Source organism: Ambystoma mexicanum, chromosome 4q (genome assembly GCF_040938575.1).
Source record: "Ambystoma mexicanum isolate Mex_15411 chromosome 4q, UKY_AmexF1_1, whole genome shotgun sequence".
In the NCBI taxonomy this organism is placed as follows: domain Eukaryota; kingdom Metazoa; phylum Chordata; class Amphibia; order Caudata; family Ambystomatidae; genus Ambystoma; species Ambystoma mexicanum.
In genome coordinates this window covers 854,847,657-854,866,556 of record NC_090928.1, presented here as the reverse complement: position 1 = coordinate 854,866,556, position 18,900 = coordinate 854,847,657, and positions in this window count along the sequence as shown.

The window sequence follows — 18,900 nt, the reverse complement described above, 5'->3', positions numbered from 1 at the left end:
AAAATTAGCACTCGGGTGTACTAGACCTACGAGGTAATCCATTATTTGATCTACCTGAAGTAACACCAGAGGCCGAGGGAATTGACTCCTATTCCTCCTGTCGCTAAATATCTAGATGCTTGACTGAGGAAAAACCTGTTTAGGGAAGAGAAAAATAAACTTAGATCTGAATTAGCACTTCCTTCTACTGGGCAAAATGTCGCAGTAACACCTGACCTAGACCCTCAATTGGTTACTTTTCTTTTCTTACTTTTCTTTCAAAATCTGGCAAAGACCCTAGAAAAGGTTTTGATAGGGCTCTAAAACTCTGTTAAGATACAGTTTTAGATATATCAGTCCCTTTAACAAAAATGTTTGAATTGGTGAAAGAAGCAATGGACAAAGAAGTCAATGTAGACCCTATTGCTTTAAGAGAATTGGCTCAGCGAGCCATATGTTTCTTGGGAATTGCACATTGCATCACTGAAGAACACAGGAAAAGGGTGCTGTTAGCTTGAGACTCCAAGCTAGCAGACCTAGCGACTAGGAAACCTGGAGTGGAAGCAGATTCCCTTCTGTTTGGTAATGATTTCATTAAAGACATTTCTAATTATGTGGGCCTTTACACTGATCTGGATAAAGCTCAATCCTCTCTTGAGGAGTTTTGAGCTATAATTTTTTCTGGACGGGCTGGTAAAGGCAGGGTTTGCTTACCCGGTCATCCAATTCAAGGATCCCAACGACAAACATGTCATTTTCAACAAGCCTAAGAAGGCAATAAACCTTCCACCTTCTACCCTCAACCTACTAGAGTCTGGATGTTCAAATCTAGAAACAGAATTTTCAAATGCCAAAGATGCAACTGAGGGAGGACCACCCTTAGATCCTGTGCTTTCTTCCCCAGAAAAGATAGGCAGCGAGCTAGATGCATTTTCCCTTTTCTCTTACAGAATCACAAAAGATCTTTGGGTCCTGCAAACCATACAAGGTTTTGACATTCAATTTTACAAGATACAAGTTCAATCTTCTGTGCCCAAACCCCTGATTTTATCCCAAGAGAATACACTTTTCCTGCATCAGGAAATACAAGATTTAGTCAAAAAAGGTCTGATCAAACAAATTCCGATGAACACCTCAGAGTTTGTGAGCAATATTTTTCTAGTGAGGAAAGAGTTAGAAGAATTCTGTCCAGTCATTAACCTCAAAATGTTCAACGGGTTTCTAATGTACAACCACCTCAAGATGGAGGTCATGCATCTGTTGATAGACAATCTCCTTCCAGGAGACTGGAGGACCAGTTTGGATCACAATGATGCATAACTGACCATTCCTATTAATGCTCCCCACTCCAATTACATACAATATCTTTGGGACAACAAGAAATGGAAATGTGTCACTCTTCCTTTTGATCTATCGTTAGCTCCTTGGTGCTTCACCAAGCTGAGGAAACCAGTAGTATTTGCACCAAGGGCTAGAAGAATCCATCTGATCATTTATCTAGATGACCTTTTGTTGATGTCACAATCACAATCTCTAGTGGATCAACATCTTCCGATCACGATCCAGCGCCTTCAAACCTTGGGTTTTGTCATCAATTGGAAAATGTCTCACTTTCAACCAAGTCACAGTCTAGAATTTCTAAGTTTCCAAATTGACACTGTCCAAACAAGATAAGATCCAAAAAGAGAGAGAGAACATCGGTTTTGAAAACCCAAGTCCATATCTCTCTGTAACTTGACACGGGTTATGGGTCTTCTGTCTGCATCGATCCAGGTGATCTTTACAGGCCTGCTTCATTATCGATCCGTTCAGAGATTGCAGACTCTCCACCTTGGAAGGGCCTCAGCTACACAGATGCGATTCATTGTCTGCAGAGACCATGATGGAACTTCATTGGTTGTTACAACACATGCAAGTATGGAACAGAAGAGCAACATTCTCAATATCTCCAGATCTTATAATAGAATGAGATGCCAGTCTCCATGGTTGAGGTACATGCTGCGGCCCTCTTTCCACGGGGAGTAAATGGACTCTGCAGGAGAGGTAACTTCACATAAACTGTCTAGAACTATAGCAGGGTCATTTGCTCTCAAGAGCTTGGTGAAAGACCAGATCAATTACCGTACCCTGTTACGGATGAAAAATGTATCAGAAGTACAATGTGTCAACAAGATGGGGGATCTCGCTCTTTCATACGTGCAGGAATAGCAAAAGATTTCTGGTATTTTTTTGTAGGCCGGGGGTTGTGCTCCAGGCCGAGTATCTTCCATGATTACACAACACGGTGGCAGACTGGAACTCAAGACATCTGAAAGTTTCCCATGATTGCAGACCATATCAATCCATTTTTCACTAGATCCTTTGACTCTGGGGATCTCTGAAGGTGGATCTGTTTGCGTCCTCATTCAATACTCAACTGCCTCACTTCTACAGTTGGAGACCGGGTCCAGAAGCAATAGCTCTCGATACCTTTCAACAAGACTGGTTCAAGGTTCGCGGGCATGCCTTCTCTCCGTTCGTAAGGATTCAGAGACTGATTCCGCAAGTGAGAATCCAGAGAGTGTTATTAGTATTAGGGACCCCCTTTGGTCTTCTAAGTCATGGTATCCAGCTCTGCTTGAAATGTCAATAGATTATTCCATATTTTTTCCTTCTTTTCCCCAGATTCATTGTGACCTAGAAGGCTATGCCCACCAATCAGTTCAAAAGGGACTTGTACAACTTGTAGTTTGGAAGATTTCAGGGGTTCCTGGAATCTCCAGGGACTTTCGTTACAGCTGCCTCTGTCATAAATGAATCCTGGGCTACCAGAATTTCCAAAGGTTACAAGACAGCTTGGGGAGCTGGGGATTGCTGGTGAGCGGTGTAAGGAACTCATGGTGGCAACAGTAAAGACGGACACTAGTGATCACAGTTCAAGGGTGTTTATTTTACTGCATATGTGGGTTGGAAAAACACCTAATCTAAACCTAAAGCTAAAATGGCAGCGTCTTATCAAATAAAAAGGGCCTATACTAAAAAACCTATTGCCAATCCTTACAACTAAATACCAAAAAGAGTGTGGGATAGGATTCACAAGAGGATTTTTTTAGACCACTGTATGACCACTTTGACCCAAGTCTCTTGTGCCGTTCCCAAGGCCTTCTGATAACGGTAGTTTCATCCAAAGGCTATTCGCCCAGAGTTTCTCAAGCAAGCACCTGCGTGGTCTCTGATTCTCCTGTAGCTGGCTTTCTCCTCTCGTATGGAAAGAACAGTTCTTTGTACTTTTCTTCAATAAGCTGCTTTCGCTACTTTTGTTCAAACACAGTTCGGTTTCTTATCGTTCTCCCCTAGTCTCACCGGCTGTGATGTACCGCTCGTCTTTGCTTTTCTTGTCTTTGGAGTCAAGGCCGGTACCACTATGTCAAGCGTCTCCCCTCGGCTTGGTTATCAGTGGAGGAGGGCCTTGTGTACGGTTGACATCTGCTGCAACACACGCTGGCTATTGTTCACGGTATTAGGATTGCTTCTGTGGAGGTTTCACAGCCCTGGCTTGGAAAGGGCAAGGGCACTTCTCTCATTGTCACCCTCTCGGTTCGTGCCATATTTCATCTCCTCTTGAACTGCTGTGCTGAGTTAGCTCTCTTGTTGTGCGGTCTGCCTTGCTCCTATTGTACTCCCGTGCTCCATCTTTTATCCCTGTGGGGAAGGCAAAGGGCGATCATGTTTCTGTGATTCTGATCAATTGCCCGACTTTGTCTGACCCTGGCGTTGGGACATGTCCGGTAAATGGCTTTGGTTTTGTCCGTTGTCTTTCTTGATGGGTGAAAGTGTTTGTGTGGAAAAGGAGAGGAGGGGAGTGTTTCTGAATACGTGGTAGGATGGGGTAAAGGTGTTGGAAGAAGGGGGATACTGCGTCTCACCCATCGGTGTCCCACTTCCACTCCCCGAGGACCCCCCATCCTGGTGATCCTCCCTCACTCGTCCGCCCCCAGGAACTGGATCCAATAGCGATGGCTGGTTCCTGGCCTCCAGGTTGACAGATCCCTGGGGACTTGTAAGGGAGACACCTTCAGGTTTCTCACAGTGGAGAGATACTTTGATTCCATTACGGCATCTCCAGCACAGGTGGTACATGTATTACCAGATCTTTTTGATCAGAGCAAAGCTTTTCCTATTATTAATCAATACAGTTGTGCTATTTCGCAAAGGCAGGATACTTTATGGACAGTCTATTGGTTGTCATCCTTTAGTCTGTCGTTTTCTAAAAGGTGTGAACATTTTAAAACCCCTAGGCCGAAATTATACAACTCTATAGGATCTTAATCTAATTTTCCAATTATTCAATGCATGGCCTGTCAATGAGTTATTGGGCCTCATTACGAGGATGGAGGTAACGATGCCGTTTTTAGCGGCAGGGATACCCCCATACCGGGTCCGGATTCCTTGAATGAGGAATTGAGGAATTACCAGGCCATTCTGACCTTGGAGGGCCCAGTAATTCCTAATTCAAGGAACCGGGACCCGGTACATCCCCATTCCCATTCGAGCTCCCATAGGGCTCAATGGGAATGGGGATGATGCTAACAACGGGCCGTTAATAATGGGCCTGTTGTTAGCATCCTGGTCTGCTCGCTGGACCTGCTAAGGAAGCCTGGTAAAACCAGGATTCCTTAGCGGGTTCCCGCAAGCACACCTCGTAATGGGGCGGTAAGGGGTTGACGGCTCCGGCACCTTTACTAGCGCCATTAACCCCTTACCGCATTCCTTGCAATGAGGCCCATTGTCTTTAAAACAATTATCTGCCAGACTTGCAATGTTACTCTGTCTAATTTTATTGAGGATATATGATGTTAGCGCTTTAGATAGTACAAACAGGTTTTTCTCTCCTTTTGGTGTATGTTTTACTAATACTAGATGCACTAAATGTGGGTCTACGTCCATTAATTATTCTGTTTTTCCAGAACAAGAAAAAGTATGTGTGGTTAAATTTTTAAAGCAATATAAAGTTGTTACAGCCAATCTCAAAACAAATGACCGATCATAGCTGTTAATTTAATTTCCATTCAAAAACCCTTCAAGTCGGTGTCCTCCCCTACTCTGGCCAGATCAGTCATGCCCGGAGCTGGCACTAATATTTCATCCTTTGGGGCCTATTCCTCTAGAGGTGCTATGGCATCCAAGTCCTTTTTGGCGGGAGGTTCTCTGCAAGACATTCTGAGATTGGCTGATTAGTCTAGCGATCCCACCTTTAAGGAATTTTATTTTAAACCGGTCAAGTTTGTTTCACAGACGATAGTAAACACGCTTCAAATATGCAAAATCATATTTTCTGTCAGGGGCGTAGGAGACACATACAATCTGGGGGGGACCGGGGACACCTTGGGGACTTTGCTTTTTAAATGTATTTATTGTATTTTAGTCAAAGAACTCGACATTTCACAACATTAAAATTAAAATAGAAGTACCTATTAAATTACAAATATCATCACTGTATAAAACAAGCGAAAAGAAGAAAAGAAAACAGAAGAAAATTAAAGGATGCTGCAGCAAAGAACAACATGTCTTTATATACATACCAATGGTACATAAGGCGCTATATGAATGCAAAGTAACATAACATAACATATGTTGCATTTCTGGATTTGTCATCTGACTATGAGCTCATGGTAAGAGAGAGGAAATAACAATTACTTCCAGTGGGCCACAGTTAGGACGCCAGCTCGTTCAGAGGCAGATCACCTGTAAGTCGATTCCTGCCAAATAAAGGAGTTGCAGCCTTTTCTACCAACTACAAGTTGCTACTTTTTTTGTGCGGGGCAAGGAGAAAGAAGAAATCTTGCTTGTACCTCTGAGTAAGCCCTGTTATTGGAGTAGAGGGACCAGGTGTGCGATGTTGCTGCTTTGACTGTCCTCCGGGGGGCGGAGGTACAGCAAACAAGGAGGATGAGCAATCACAAGCCCACCCCCTTATAAGCACTCCCCAGGTCTGCGGCCAGATGTGACAGACCATGGGGATGCCTAGTAGGTGGGGTGTATGTGGACCCAGGGGGTGGCCAGAGGGGCAGGTCGCTATGTGGCCTGCCCCTCTAGTGCTCCTGTGAGGGCCGGACCAGCCTCTCACGATGAGTCTGGTCCGTCTTATTCCATATCATGCTGTCTTTAGAGCGTAGCCTTTCTTTGCCTTTGTTATTCTGAATGCAGAGCTGAACTCTGTTCCTTTCTCGTTTAACATTTGCTGCAAAGCCTGATCTGTTTGATTCTCTCATATGTTACTAGGACGGCAGAGCATGGGTCCTCTGCCCTGTTACACTATTCAAAGAGCCCCTCTGGCCTTTCTTTGCCTCACCCTTGTCTCACTGCTTGCTTGCTTGCTTAATACATACCTCCTTGCTTGAACACTCAACATATTCTCCCTAAGACAGCAATGGCAGATGCAGTCTGTCTTAACTGCTAACTGCCTTCCTAATGCTTACACAAGGGAAACAACTCTTGCCTTTGTATCTAACAATAATTCAGTGGATGAAGAAACATGAGAACACACATATTGCTTATAAATGAAGGGGATGATATCACACTTGGTTAAGACATTTTGATCACGCCAGGAGCTAATTTCCAGCTGCAATTAAGCGATTAGTTTTTAGACTTCTGGCTTTAAATAATGTTAGTATCACCTGGAAAGCACAGAGGTTGCTCAACAGGGTTCCTGGAGCACGAGGGGTACCCTACTCGTGGGCATGGATGATTGGAGGTCATTCTTGCCCTGGTTTGGAGCCTGGCCCTTAGAGCCATGATGGGGTGGGGGAGCCTATTACTTTTGGTCGTACGTACCCTTTGAGGGTGGGCAGACATTGCATCCTGCTTTAGCCCACTAACAACTCTGCTTTGCAACTTTACCACACATACCTGTCAGATGGCCTGTAACTCAATGCTACTAATGTTATCAGCCTCAGAAGTCTGGAATCCTTTGCCACATCAACTAGGTTACAGACTTGCCACCTGACACTTACCCATGTCTGAGTCGGCATCTGTCGCCCTGTGGGGAAGACACACACAGAAAGAGCAGGGCACGGTGCCCTTGTGGGTTTTTCACACTTCTTCCTCGGGGTGGGCACAATTCACTCCGCAGAGAAAGTGGCACATTCTGGGCAACATTCTCCCACTTTGACAATGTCACCCAAAGAGCTAAATTGGCCATTTGAAATACCTCTGTCGACTTATTATTGCACAATCCACACTGATGGGTTTGAGCACCTGTTTAATGTGAGATGGCAATTAAGGGCATTTGCCAACACACTCAAGAAGCACAGGACACCCTCTTACCAGCGACATGCCATGCTCACTCATTCTGATCACAAATTGCCATTTATCTGGGCTCACGTTAAATGTATTTATTTATTTATTACATGTGTGGCATCACGCAAAACCCACAAGCATCAAGGCGCAAAGTAAACTGCATGGAGTGGACCACTTCCATTGGCTCAAGTTTTTACTTTTCCGCCACAAAATGGAAGATTTTAGTCTAAAAGGCAGGTGAAATCACATTGCTTTTCCACTCTGGAAGAGTGTAAATACCTTGCGCAATTAGCGATTGCTGGTGGAATAGGCAATGGAATCCCTTTCCTTATTTCCAGGATGAGAATCCATGCTGGCAGTAAGGCCACATTTGTCTGGTGGAGCAGGAAAAACAGGGGGTCCTGGTGTGTCCACTCTGCTCCTGAACTCCACCCAGAAAATGCACGAAAATCCGGCCAATTAGAAAAAGCAACAGTAATAGTGTTTTCCACCACTTTTTCTGAACCAATTGACCTGAAAAATGCTATGTTGCATCGGAAGTTGAATGCATTCACTCCGCATATTATCCCACCGGAAGATTAAGCTAGGTGCTCACACAGGTGTTACATATTCCTGTGCACAATCTGCATTTGGAGCATTAACTCACTGAGTGCCTTACACATTATATCTCTTCTGGGGCTTTACCGTCTTAACCCCTTAACTGCCATGGGTATTTCTGCCAAGGCCTTTTTTGGTGATTTCAGTATGTTGCCATTCAATCCCTTGTAACTTTTTTGTTACATAAGATATCTCTGCCAAATTTGGCCCCTTTTTTCCCCCAAATGTAGGCGCTCATAATGTTTTGGACTTTGCCGGGGATTGTGGGTAATACATTCAGGGGCGATTCACGCAAGTCAGACCTCTGTGGATTCCCACGGGTGTCCTCTTTTCGGAAATGCATTAGGTTCCCTGTTTTCCTTCGTGGCTTCGACACCATGGGCCCAAATCTGTATGTTGTCCACATGAGCAAAATCTGCTTTGCCGAAAGGCTTGGGGTTACCAGTGGGTTAGCCTTTTCCCTTTGCGCCCAGGTGGGTGCACCACACATGTGAGGTACTGTTTTCATTGGGACACCTGTGGGAACGCAGGATGGCAGGACATGTGTTGGTGTCGGCGTGTTTCGGTGGGTGTTCAGAGTGAAATGTCTCATAATTGTGTTCTTTCCACCAAATTTCAGAGACTTTTCCCTCTGCCCACCCACCGAAACACACCGCCAACAACAGATGTCTTACCTTCCCGCGTTCCCACAGCTGTCCCAACAAATAAAGGTACCTCATATATGTGGGTGCACCTACCTGGGCACAAAGGGAAAAGGCTAACGCACTGATAACCCCAATCTAGAAATCTGCCCCCAGGGAGGGCTACATGATATGCCCCTATCCATTTAGGGTAGGGGGAGAGGGGCACCCCCTTTCCACTAATAACATCCATGGTGGTTCAGTGGCCCCCCACACCCACCCAAAACAAGTTATAATTTGTTTTATTTTTGTTTTGCCCCTTTCCTAGGGGCAGATGGGCACATGTGTGTGGCCATCTGCCCCTGGAGGGGGTGGGGAGGAAATGTACTGCCCCAGGCTTGGGGGGTTGGCTCTGCCAATATTTGCAGTGGCCTCTCCCCCTCCACCCCAAATGAATGGAGGGCATCTCATGTACCACTTCCTAGGGGCAGAAATCTGCCCCCAGGGAAGGCTACATAAGGTGCCCCCATCCACTTAGGTTGGGGGGAGAGGGCCCTCTTTTAAACACAAAAGAATCCTGGTGGTCTAGTGGGCCCCACTGGGCCCCCCACCCCCACCAAAAGCAAGTTATAATAATGTGTTTTTTTCCCCCTTCTCTAGGGGCAAATGGGCACATGTGTGTGGCCATCTACCCCCAGGGGGGGTCAAAACATACTGCCTCAATCTTGGGGAGGCGGTACTGCCAATATTTACAGTGCCCCCCCACCCCAAATGGATGGGGGGGCATCTCACGTACCCCTTCCTAGGGGCAGAAATGTGCCCCCAGGGAGGGCTACATAAGGTGCCCCCATCCACTTAGGGTGTGGGGGGGAGGGCCACCCCCTTGCAAACATCCCTGGTGGCTAGGGGCCGCACCGGCACCCACCTCCACCCAAAATTACATTTTTAAAATGTTTGTTTGCCCCCTTCCCTGGGGCAGATGATCACCCATCTGCCCCCAGGGTATTGCCCCCATACTTTGGGGGTCGGGGGGGGAGAGGCTGCTTACATAGTAAGCAGCCCTCCCCCACTTCAAAAACAGATCCCTGCACGACACACCAAACATATTCTGGTGGGGATGAATGACATTACATCCCCCCACTTACAATTGTGGGGGGGGATTTGTCCCCCCTGCCCCCCATGTCCTACGCCTCTGCGCCTTGACCTAAAATAGCGATTTCCTTAGCTATCTTTGTTCAAAAATCGTAATTTTAATAAATACAACAGAGGTGTAGATTATCCCACCCTTTTTTCCCCCTCCCTTCTCAATTTCTCATTTAATTAAATCCAAGGTATGTAAATTAATTCCATAACGAGAGGGAAGGAGAAGTTTCAATTTTTTCTTCAGTGGCGCAGCTAGGCCAATTCCTTCCAAAACTCAACAGAACATTAAGGAAGAGGAAGTAATACAGCAAGTCAACGTATTTAAAGGCCATTGATTAGTTACAGCACACCTGTGGACACATTCACCATGTTTTGGGTGCTTCTATTAAAACTCTGCAGGCGGGGGCCATTACGCTCGGCAGGTCAGAACTGCCCGGGCGTAATGGCCCTCGCCCACAGAGTCGGAGTGTGGCACGTCCTTAAAGATGTTTTTCTGTGGCTTACAACAGCCCAACAAAATAATGTACGAAGAGCATGCTGGCTGAGCCATGGTGAAGGAGTGACTGACAGGCGGGAAAGCTCACCCTTTGATGTGAAGTGGCAGGAAGGCCCACTTAATTAGAACATTGCTGCACAGAGCTTGCAGAAACACACGCCTGTTTTAACCTACCTAGAGCCGTAAATCAAAACAAACCGAAAGAAGCCCTTCTATTCTATTAATATATTTTTCTATTATTTAACAACATTGTGTTCGGATTTCCGTTTTGAAAATGCTGGCTTTCTGAAAGGGATTGAAAGAATGTTAGGCTGTACCAATATTTAACCTTATTCAAAACTCTCCATAGTGCCAAGAAAACACAATTTTTTCAAATAAAAGGAACACATTGAATTTGCTGCTGGAAACCCCTTTCACTTAGGGCAAGCTTCCTGTTGCGAAAGATGGAACCATTCCCAGCTAAGCATTGATTTTCCGTTTAGAACACCTTGGATGCATAGGTCTGATTCAAGCATCTGTCTGTACATGGCAAGCAAGCGGATACTGCTCGAGTCGTCGGTTTCAATACTGAGCACAGGTTCTGCTGACACCCATAAACGATCAGCAACCTGTGCTGGCCTTGAGCAAACAATACTACAGTATTGGCCATGAGTGCTATTTTAAATGAAGATCTGCCAAAAAAATACTGCAACATCCCATTTAACACACCAGAGCGAAAGCTAAAATATAGGAATATGCTTTGACTTTCTTATACATAAATCATTTACTTTTGTACGACGCCTAATACATACTCATGTTAAATCCACTCCAGCTTAATCAGGTTTGCAATTAAAATACTTAACTTATGAAGACAACCTTTTTATTTAAACACTACAAAACAAAAACATATTTAGTTTACTAATTCAGCTTAAAGTAAGTGACGTTTTGAAATCCCCACTGAAATACCAAAAAATGTATTGCTACTAACACTATCTGCCAATAGTGTTATAGACCTCTGGAGGGCATATTGTCGCTTGGGATAATTACCCTTTCCCAACTGATGTCCATCTGCATTGCTTGGAGCCATTACTTGGTGGATGGTCATTAGCCTGCTATAATAAACCCTCTATCGAACTATAAGCCTAGGGCACATGGAGATCGTAAGTGACCTCCTCTCAGCCAATCAGAATGCTCAGAGGGCAGTCAATAACCTCTGGTATTGACTGCATTCTGAACATTCTGTCTTCAAAAGTAAACAGGAAAACAAGAATTGCAATTTGATTTTTTTTGTTGCTGCAGCATCTAATTTTACCCAAAGAGAACGCCAAATCATGGGAAAATGTTTTCACTTTCTTATAGAGAAATGTTTGACTTTTGCATGACACCTAATGCTTGTTCATGCTAAACCTGCCACTTTATAGATTGCACTTTAAATACTTATCTTATCAAGAAAACTTTATTTAAATATTACAAATTAATGACACATTTACTGCACTAAGTTTGTATATTTACTTCACTCACTATTAAAGTAACGTTTTATTTAACAACAAAACTCCAAAACATGTATTGCTATTACCACGATGTTCTAATAGCCGTATACACCTGGGGATGGGTAATTATTGTGGGGGATAATGACCCTTCCCCAAATTTTGGCCTGTGGATGGTCATTTTCGTGCAATGATTGATCGCTCCCTCAGCCTATAAGGCTGTTAGGCAGAAACCTGTGCAGTTCCCTTAGGGACCACTGCAAAATGTTTAAGACCACAGGTGTTAGCAGTAAAGCCAATTGGTAGCAGTCTGCACCACCCATATTTACCTGGTAGCTGTGGCTGAGCAGTCAGACTTCTCTCAAGAAGAGTTAGGCAGTATACAGAGCATACACAATAGGGCAGGTAAACACAGTAAAACAAGCAAACACTGACCAGAGCTTTGGTGTAAAAGATATATAATTATTTATTTAAAAACACATCTATAAAAACACACTGGCACTAATATCAAGCAATTTCAAAAACACAGTTACTAAAGTATATACACTCCCTTCGCAGAATATTAGACAAGTCTTAAGTAAAGCAAAACTTATTTTCAGACAGCGGCGAGCGCTTAACTCAGATGGCACTCTAATAATTCGGTTAAAAGGGAGAGAAAGGCGGAGCATGAATTGAAACAGATCCCAACACTTTCAAAAGAACACAGCAAGAGGGGAAGGCAGAATAAAACCATGAAGTTAGAGTTCCAGAAAGCCGGATCCACTTTAAGAGGATCAGAACAAAATGTGTACAAGGTCACACGGTTGAAAAGTGCACAAAAGTCTCGAAAAGGTTCAGAAAGGAGTTGGACCAAAAGAAAGGGACCAGTTAGATGGTCAAGAGACTAGCCCAGTCTAGAAGGTTAAGGATTTACTGTCACCTTGTAGCAATCTATAGAAAGGGAGGCCAGGCGGACACAGTACCTTGAAATGGTGAAAACACTCCAGCGGGGGCAGTTGTTCCTGGCAGCGGTTGCGAGTCGGTGCTTCGTCCGGCGGAGGAGAAGATCTCGTCGAGGAGGAAGGCAGAAGGTCGTTGTACTGCCAGGGAAGAAACCAGCCGCAGAGTTTCTCGATTCAAAGGAGCCGTCCTTTTATTCGCGGTTCAGTGGTAAGTGCCTATCCGGTTGCCGGGGTGCTTGGCATGGGCAATTCGACCACTAGACGTTCTGGTAGGCGAAATGGAAAGCAAACTGGTTGTCCCCAGCAGCTCAAGGGGAAGAGACTCTCCTGGCAAGAAGATCTCCTCTGTCGTCGGGAAGTGGTGAGACGGTTCAGCAGGGCTCCACCGGTGCTGTCGTCGTTGCAGGTCGGCTCAGCTTCTCCCTCTTTGGATTTTCAGGTCCGGTGGCGACTTCTGAAGTTCCAGTCCCAAAAGCTCTACTTTTATGCAAGAAACCCCCATTCATTCAGCGTAGCTGTCAATCAAACATGCTAAGTGGTGACATGGCCGGCTCACCACTTGGGCCAATCACACAAGAGTGCGACTTGAGTTGCCAAGGCAACTCAGTGCAGGGTGCCTAAACCCCCTCCCACACCCCCTGTGGTACCCAGACAGAGTGGCACCATGTTTGGAGGCTTCTGTGGAGAAGGCCGCCAAAAAGTGGAACAAAGGGCTAGACTTGGGTTGGCGTCACAGAAGAGAACACAAATGCCATTTTAGAATCGAGTTCTGGCAAAAAATACCAACCGGTGAATGAATATTAAATAAATAACCCAGCGGTATGTTCGAGGCTATAGGAACTAACTAATTAAAGTTGGTAGCCTCGAACAATGGGAAAATCCCATAGAGATATATTCGCGGTCGAATATAAAAAGTAGTATCCACTGCCACCAGCCAAAACTCGATCAGGGGGGACGGAGACTTGCCCCCTCGAATAACAGACCCGGGGCAATCGAATTGCCCCGACCAGTATGTCCACAATATGATGGTTTGTACTAGTTTCTGTTCATAATTTGGGACTAGTAAAGCCAATGGTGACGTTACATGCCCTGGGAGACAGTAGTCTGTCCCAGGGTATGGAGTCCATGGTGGGGGGTCACTATGACACCTCTGTGTCACTGCACTGAGGGTGCGGTGTAACACACATAGAAAAAACACATGAGACCTTATGGAGTAAAAGACCCCATAGCCCACAAAACACATTAACAGTCAAAGGAACCCCTCAAATCATGTCCAAGAGTGTGGGGAAAAGAGTCTCACTCTTGGCAGGAGAAATAAACAAACTCCAGAAATCCAGCAAAGCTGCTGGGGCACTCACTGGGTTAGGAAATTCAGCCTAAACAGAGAATTCTCCCTAACTAAAATCAAGTATTTATGCAGCCAGATTCTGGCCACCTGCAAGCACAGCAATGACAATCTATTGACTGAGGAGAGCTAGAAGGTTCTGCCCAGGTGTCTAAAGTGAGTGCTTATTTATTTCATTTATTTTTCATCCGTTTATGTCCTACGTTCCATGCATGGCTTCGAAGAGGAAGATGGCTGAGAACACAATATGGTTAGTAATCCAGAGAGTTCCGTTTTTTGAGATAACAAGCTCTTGATATCATTCCTGAATTCGAAGTAGAGTTCCAGGCAAAGTCGGTGATGGAGCATGTGAGGTGTCAGAAATGTGAGGAAGACAACTTTGTGAAGGTTTCCCAACACATGCCATTTTATGACCAGCACTCCCTGCCTAAAATAACTAAAGGAAACAAAGGATAACTGTCCCTCACAAGTAGACAATAAATAAATAAATAAATAAGGAACTACATGGCAGTTCAAAGACAACAAAATAATATGATAATTGAATTCGTAATGTAACCAGTCTCTCCTAACCTGGGCGAAATCTTGTTCCCCAGATTTAAGCAGGATTCTGCTTCACAGTTCCAAAAACAAAGTAAGGAAATCCTGATTTGCAACAAAGTTCTAGCACAGTTATTTGAAACTTTAACTTGTCAACAGAAAGTTCCAATGCTCCAGTGATTCAACAAAGAAAATAGAAGGCTCTTCCTCGAACAAGTGTGCAATTTATCCTCAGTCTGATTCTCAGTTCATGAATAGCAACAATAATTGTCTTGGGTCAGGATGATTTGCCACAACTGATAATGTCTAAAGAAATACATCTTCTTTGTAACAGCTTTACACAGTTCTTCCTTCAGCACCACAAACAACATAACCTGTCTTTGTCAGGATCACTTTATAGCGCTTCCTCAACTTCTACCTAGTTTACTTCCATGCCAGGCCTATTACCTCAGTTGACACCTGGTTTACTCCCATGCCAAGCCTACTCCTCCAAAGGATTGCCATCCTCGTATATGTCCCAGCCTGAACAGCATTTCACCATAACAAGTGCCTTTTATGGTTAAGATCAACTGACGAGAGGTTCACAAAAGCTTCACAATTTTGCAGCTTCAAACTTTTAACAACTCTTCAGGGAAAACAAGATTCACATTACTCTTCTGTAAATAATGCTCCTCTGCTGCTGAATAACCTTTTCCAGAAGGGCAGCCTTCTTGTTTCCCCACTGCACAAGTAACCACACACTGACAAGGACAGCGTTTTATTCTTCTTCTCACTTGGCTTTGGCAATGTGAGATTATACCAGCTTTTACCATATGTTGTACAAAGTATGGGCAACAAGTTTCACAATTTATGGACCTATTATTAGCCGCCTTCTGCCGTTGGCAATATCTATTGGATGGTATTTGCCTTGATTTTAGTCTCTCTTGGCTTGGGCAATGCTTGTAGTGATTAGTTCTCAATATTATCGCCCCATCGGGTTGCTGGGAATTGAACAAACTCATACGTTTAAAGTTACAGTCATTTGGTTTTGTTATAAAAGGCCTTTGCTGTTTTTCAATAGTTCAGTATTCAAAATTACTTTTATAACCACTTTCACTCATTTGTGAGTGCTGCTTTCTTGATGAATGCCTACCTTCAACACGCAAGCAGGTACAGAGCACTTCGGGTAAGGTGTGCGCTTCCGATCCCCTCGCCGCTCGCAGGTATTCTGCTTCTGTGGCTCCTCACGACCCAGCAAACTGCTTCCCTTTGTCCGCCGTCACCCACGTCACATTCAACAGGAGCTTCTTTTGCTCCTGGGGCCCTCTGGTGCACAACAACCACCGGAGACAGCCTCGAGGCCCTCTGGTGCCCGCCAGCCACCGGAGACAGTCTCCTGGGATGGAACGCTTCCCCCGCTTTCGTTTCCCTCTGCATAGCCTCTGCAGAATAGCTCTCCAGAGGGCAAGTTTCCCTTTTGCACCCCTCCTGCTGTTTGACTTCTGCACTTTAGGTTTTGGGAGACACAGACCCTCTCGGAACTGGCAGATGATATCTGCTGAACAGTGTTCCCTGCGTCTTCTTTCTCTTCCAGCTTCTGCCTTGGCTGCCAGAACAAATCACACTGCTTCTTGCTCTCTCTCTTGCTCCTGCTCTTTGTAAGTGATTTTCAATTTATTCTGAACGATATACCGATCATATCACGCCCTTCTCCTGGAACCCCCCCCCGGTCACACTGAACCAGGAATCAAGCTGGTTTGCAAAGGTAAATATTTACTTATGTATTTAAAATGTAATCACAATAGGTTTCAGTTGGTACACAACAATCACCAATGGGGTGACGTAACACTGAATAATATCTTTAATACACGAGGAGTACGTAGTGAGCAAAACAATTCAGCACAGAAATAATACTTTTGTGTGGGTTCAAAGCAGATAGCACTGTGGTTATAGGTTATCCCTGCACACCTCTCTACCCCCAATAGGCTATGTAAAGAGATAGGAGGAGAGAACAGGTTTTCAGGAATCCACTTTTCAAACAGAATATCAATCCCGCTTCCCTCCAGCAAACACAAGAGAAAAACAGAATTGACTGTCAAGCTGTCAAAATGGCTTTTGAAGTTATCCTTAGAATGACCTGGTCAAAAACACCAAATATGGTCAAAATTGCTGAAATTATTATAAATTCTTATGGGAGCCGCTTTGGATAGTTGCACACAACCAGACAATGATTTAATCACAAGAAAACATTTGAAATCTTAAAATTCAAGTTGGAAGCACTTAAAAGCTGTTTTACACGTGTAGAAATTTCCCAAAATGAAAATTTGCGGCAAACTTTTCACTGTGCGATATTCACGATAACGGGAGAATCACATTAATTTGGAATGGTGCGATAGAACGATCTGGATGTTAGCTACAAGCAGAAGTTGACATTTTGTTTCTATCACAAAAACTGGGGGAGTTACAGACGTTTTAGTGGAGGTCATTTTTTTCAAGATAGGCGCAAGAATGGAAACAGGAATGCGCTTTTAAAAAGATGAAAGGGTTTCTGATACTAGAGGATGACTATGAACAAAATGAATACCACACAGCAACACAGTCACTTGATCAGGGTGACTGCCTGCTAAGGAAACTCACCTTCTTCAGATGAGAAAAGGATCAGCGCGAAGATAGTTTTAACAATGCTAGTTCTGGAGCAAAGATAGATGGATTGGGGAGAGGTTTCAGACAATGCAAAGATACTCCTAACAATACAGGTTCTGAATACAAGATCGGATGGGTCTACAATAGGGATAAGACTAGGCAAAGTACATATGCTAGTGACACAGTTCTTCCTATTTATAATCACCAAATAAGTTTTGAAATGTAACCGTCAGTTCTTGTTAGGGAATTGGTTCTGGTTTAGGAAAGACGGATGGGCAAATCGGACTGGATCGGATCTGCAAGGCACTCTGGTCACAGCATGGCACAGGACTGGACAGGGTCAGCAAGGCACCCTGGTCGCAGCATGGCACAGGACTGGATCGGATCTGCCCTTCTTGGTTATGAGGATTTTTTTCTATTCAGCAGACCAGCAGTAACAGCACAGCCCGGCTGTATTCTGATGATTCCCTTTAGGCTTGTGGGGTTCTGTTCTGAAATTTGAGGCCTAGCTGAGAATGGTTCAGCTATGCAGTGGGCTTTTTTTCTTTGCCAAGAAGCTGGAGTCTGAAGCAAGGAAGATGTAGAGTTCAGCAGCAGGGTGCTCCGCCGGCAACAGCATAGTGAGTGAATCTGTGTGTGTCTATGTGTTGTGAGCTGTCTCTATTTATCCTATGAAATGACATGATAAAGGGGGTGTGTGGGCGGTTTAGTCTAAGTTTGCCCCTTTGAAGGGTGATTGGGTCAGAGTCTACTCTCTGCCTTGATAGGAGGAGAGAAACCGAGTGTCATCTTTATGGTGTGATTTTATGAGGCTGAGAATCGACCCCTAGCCCTGGAACACAAATCTACTTTTGGCAAAATCCATATTTCCACGTGTGCAACCTCTATAAAAATCACATATACAGATTACATATTTCACCTAGCAGCTATTCCTCAAAACCCTGCAGCTATGGGATCTTGTCTCTGCTTTTCACAGAATTTTGCCCTTTGTCACTATGAACACAATGTCCAATTTGTAAGCAAATTTCTACAAGTGTGCGTGTTTAACATGAGAATAAGTATATAAAGTTTCACAATTCTAGTGGAAATACATTTTGCGTAAAGTCACATTTCTTGCCATTGCTGTCCAGAACATGTCACAAAATTCTGCCACCTCTTCACCCGTGCAGCCGGAAATTAACTTTACAACTCTGTTATTTTTATATTTTTCACAATTCTGAATATTAAGTTATCAGTCTTTTTAAAATATGTTCTTTGTCCATGTTAAACAACAAATGGTTGTTTGGCTCCACCCCTTCCCTGGAAGCCCAGGAGCTATTCACCATGTTGTTCCTTGCAGAGGCCATTTACGACTGTCTTGTCACTTCGAATTTCCTGCTCAGCAGCTTGTCATTGTTCCTTTTGCCTCGGTAGACCAGATTCTTTCCTACCCTGTAATTAACACTTCTCCGTGATTTCCTGCTGGGGGGAAAGACCTTCCTTCTGTGAGAAAAACCTGTTATTCATGTTCTGCAGCTTCAGCCAGGTTTAAATTAATTGTATAATTCTGTGGCCTTTTCCTTAGCACAAAACAACTTGTTGTATCAAATAACAGCTAGGATTCTCATTCAAGATTTCAAACCATGGGATCAAAACAATTACAATATGGGTTACTATCAGTAACAGGCCTCTAAGACTGCAAACATTTGATTTTCAGTTTATACATGTTAAAGTTTAATCAGGCAGGCCACTGACAGCTGTCATCACAGTAGCCCTCTGCTGCACAGAGATTTTTTTTTTACAGATCCACAGACAGGCCACTTTTGCTGTGGAAATCTCTTTATGCCCTCAGCTTTTAAGTTCACAATGACTTCTTAATCTAAGTGAATTGTAGCAC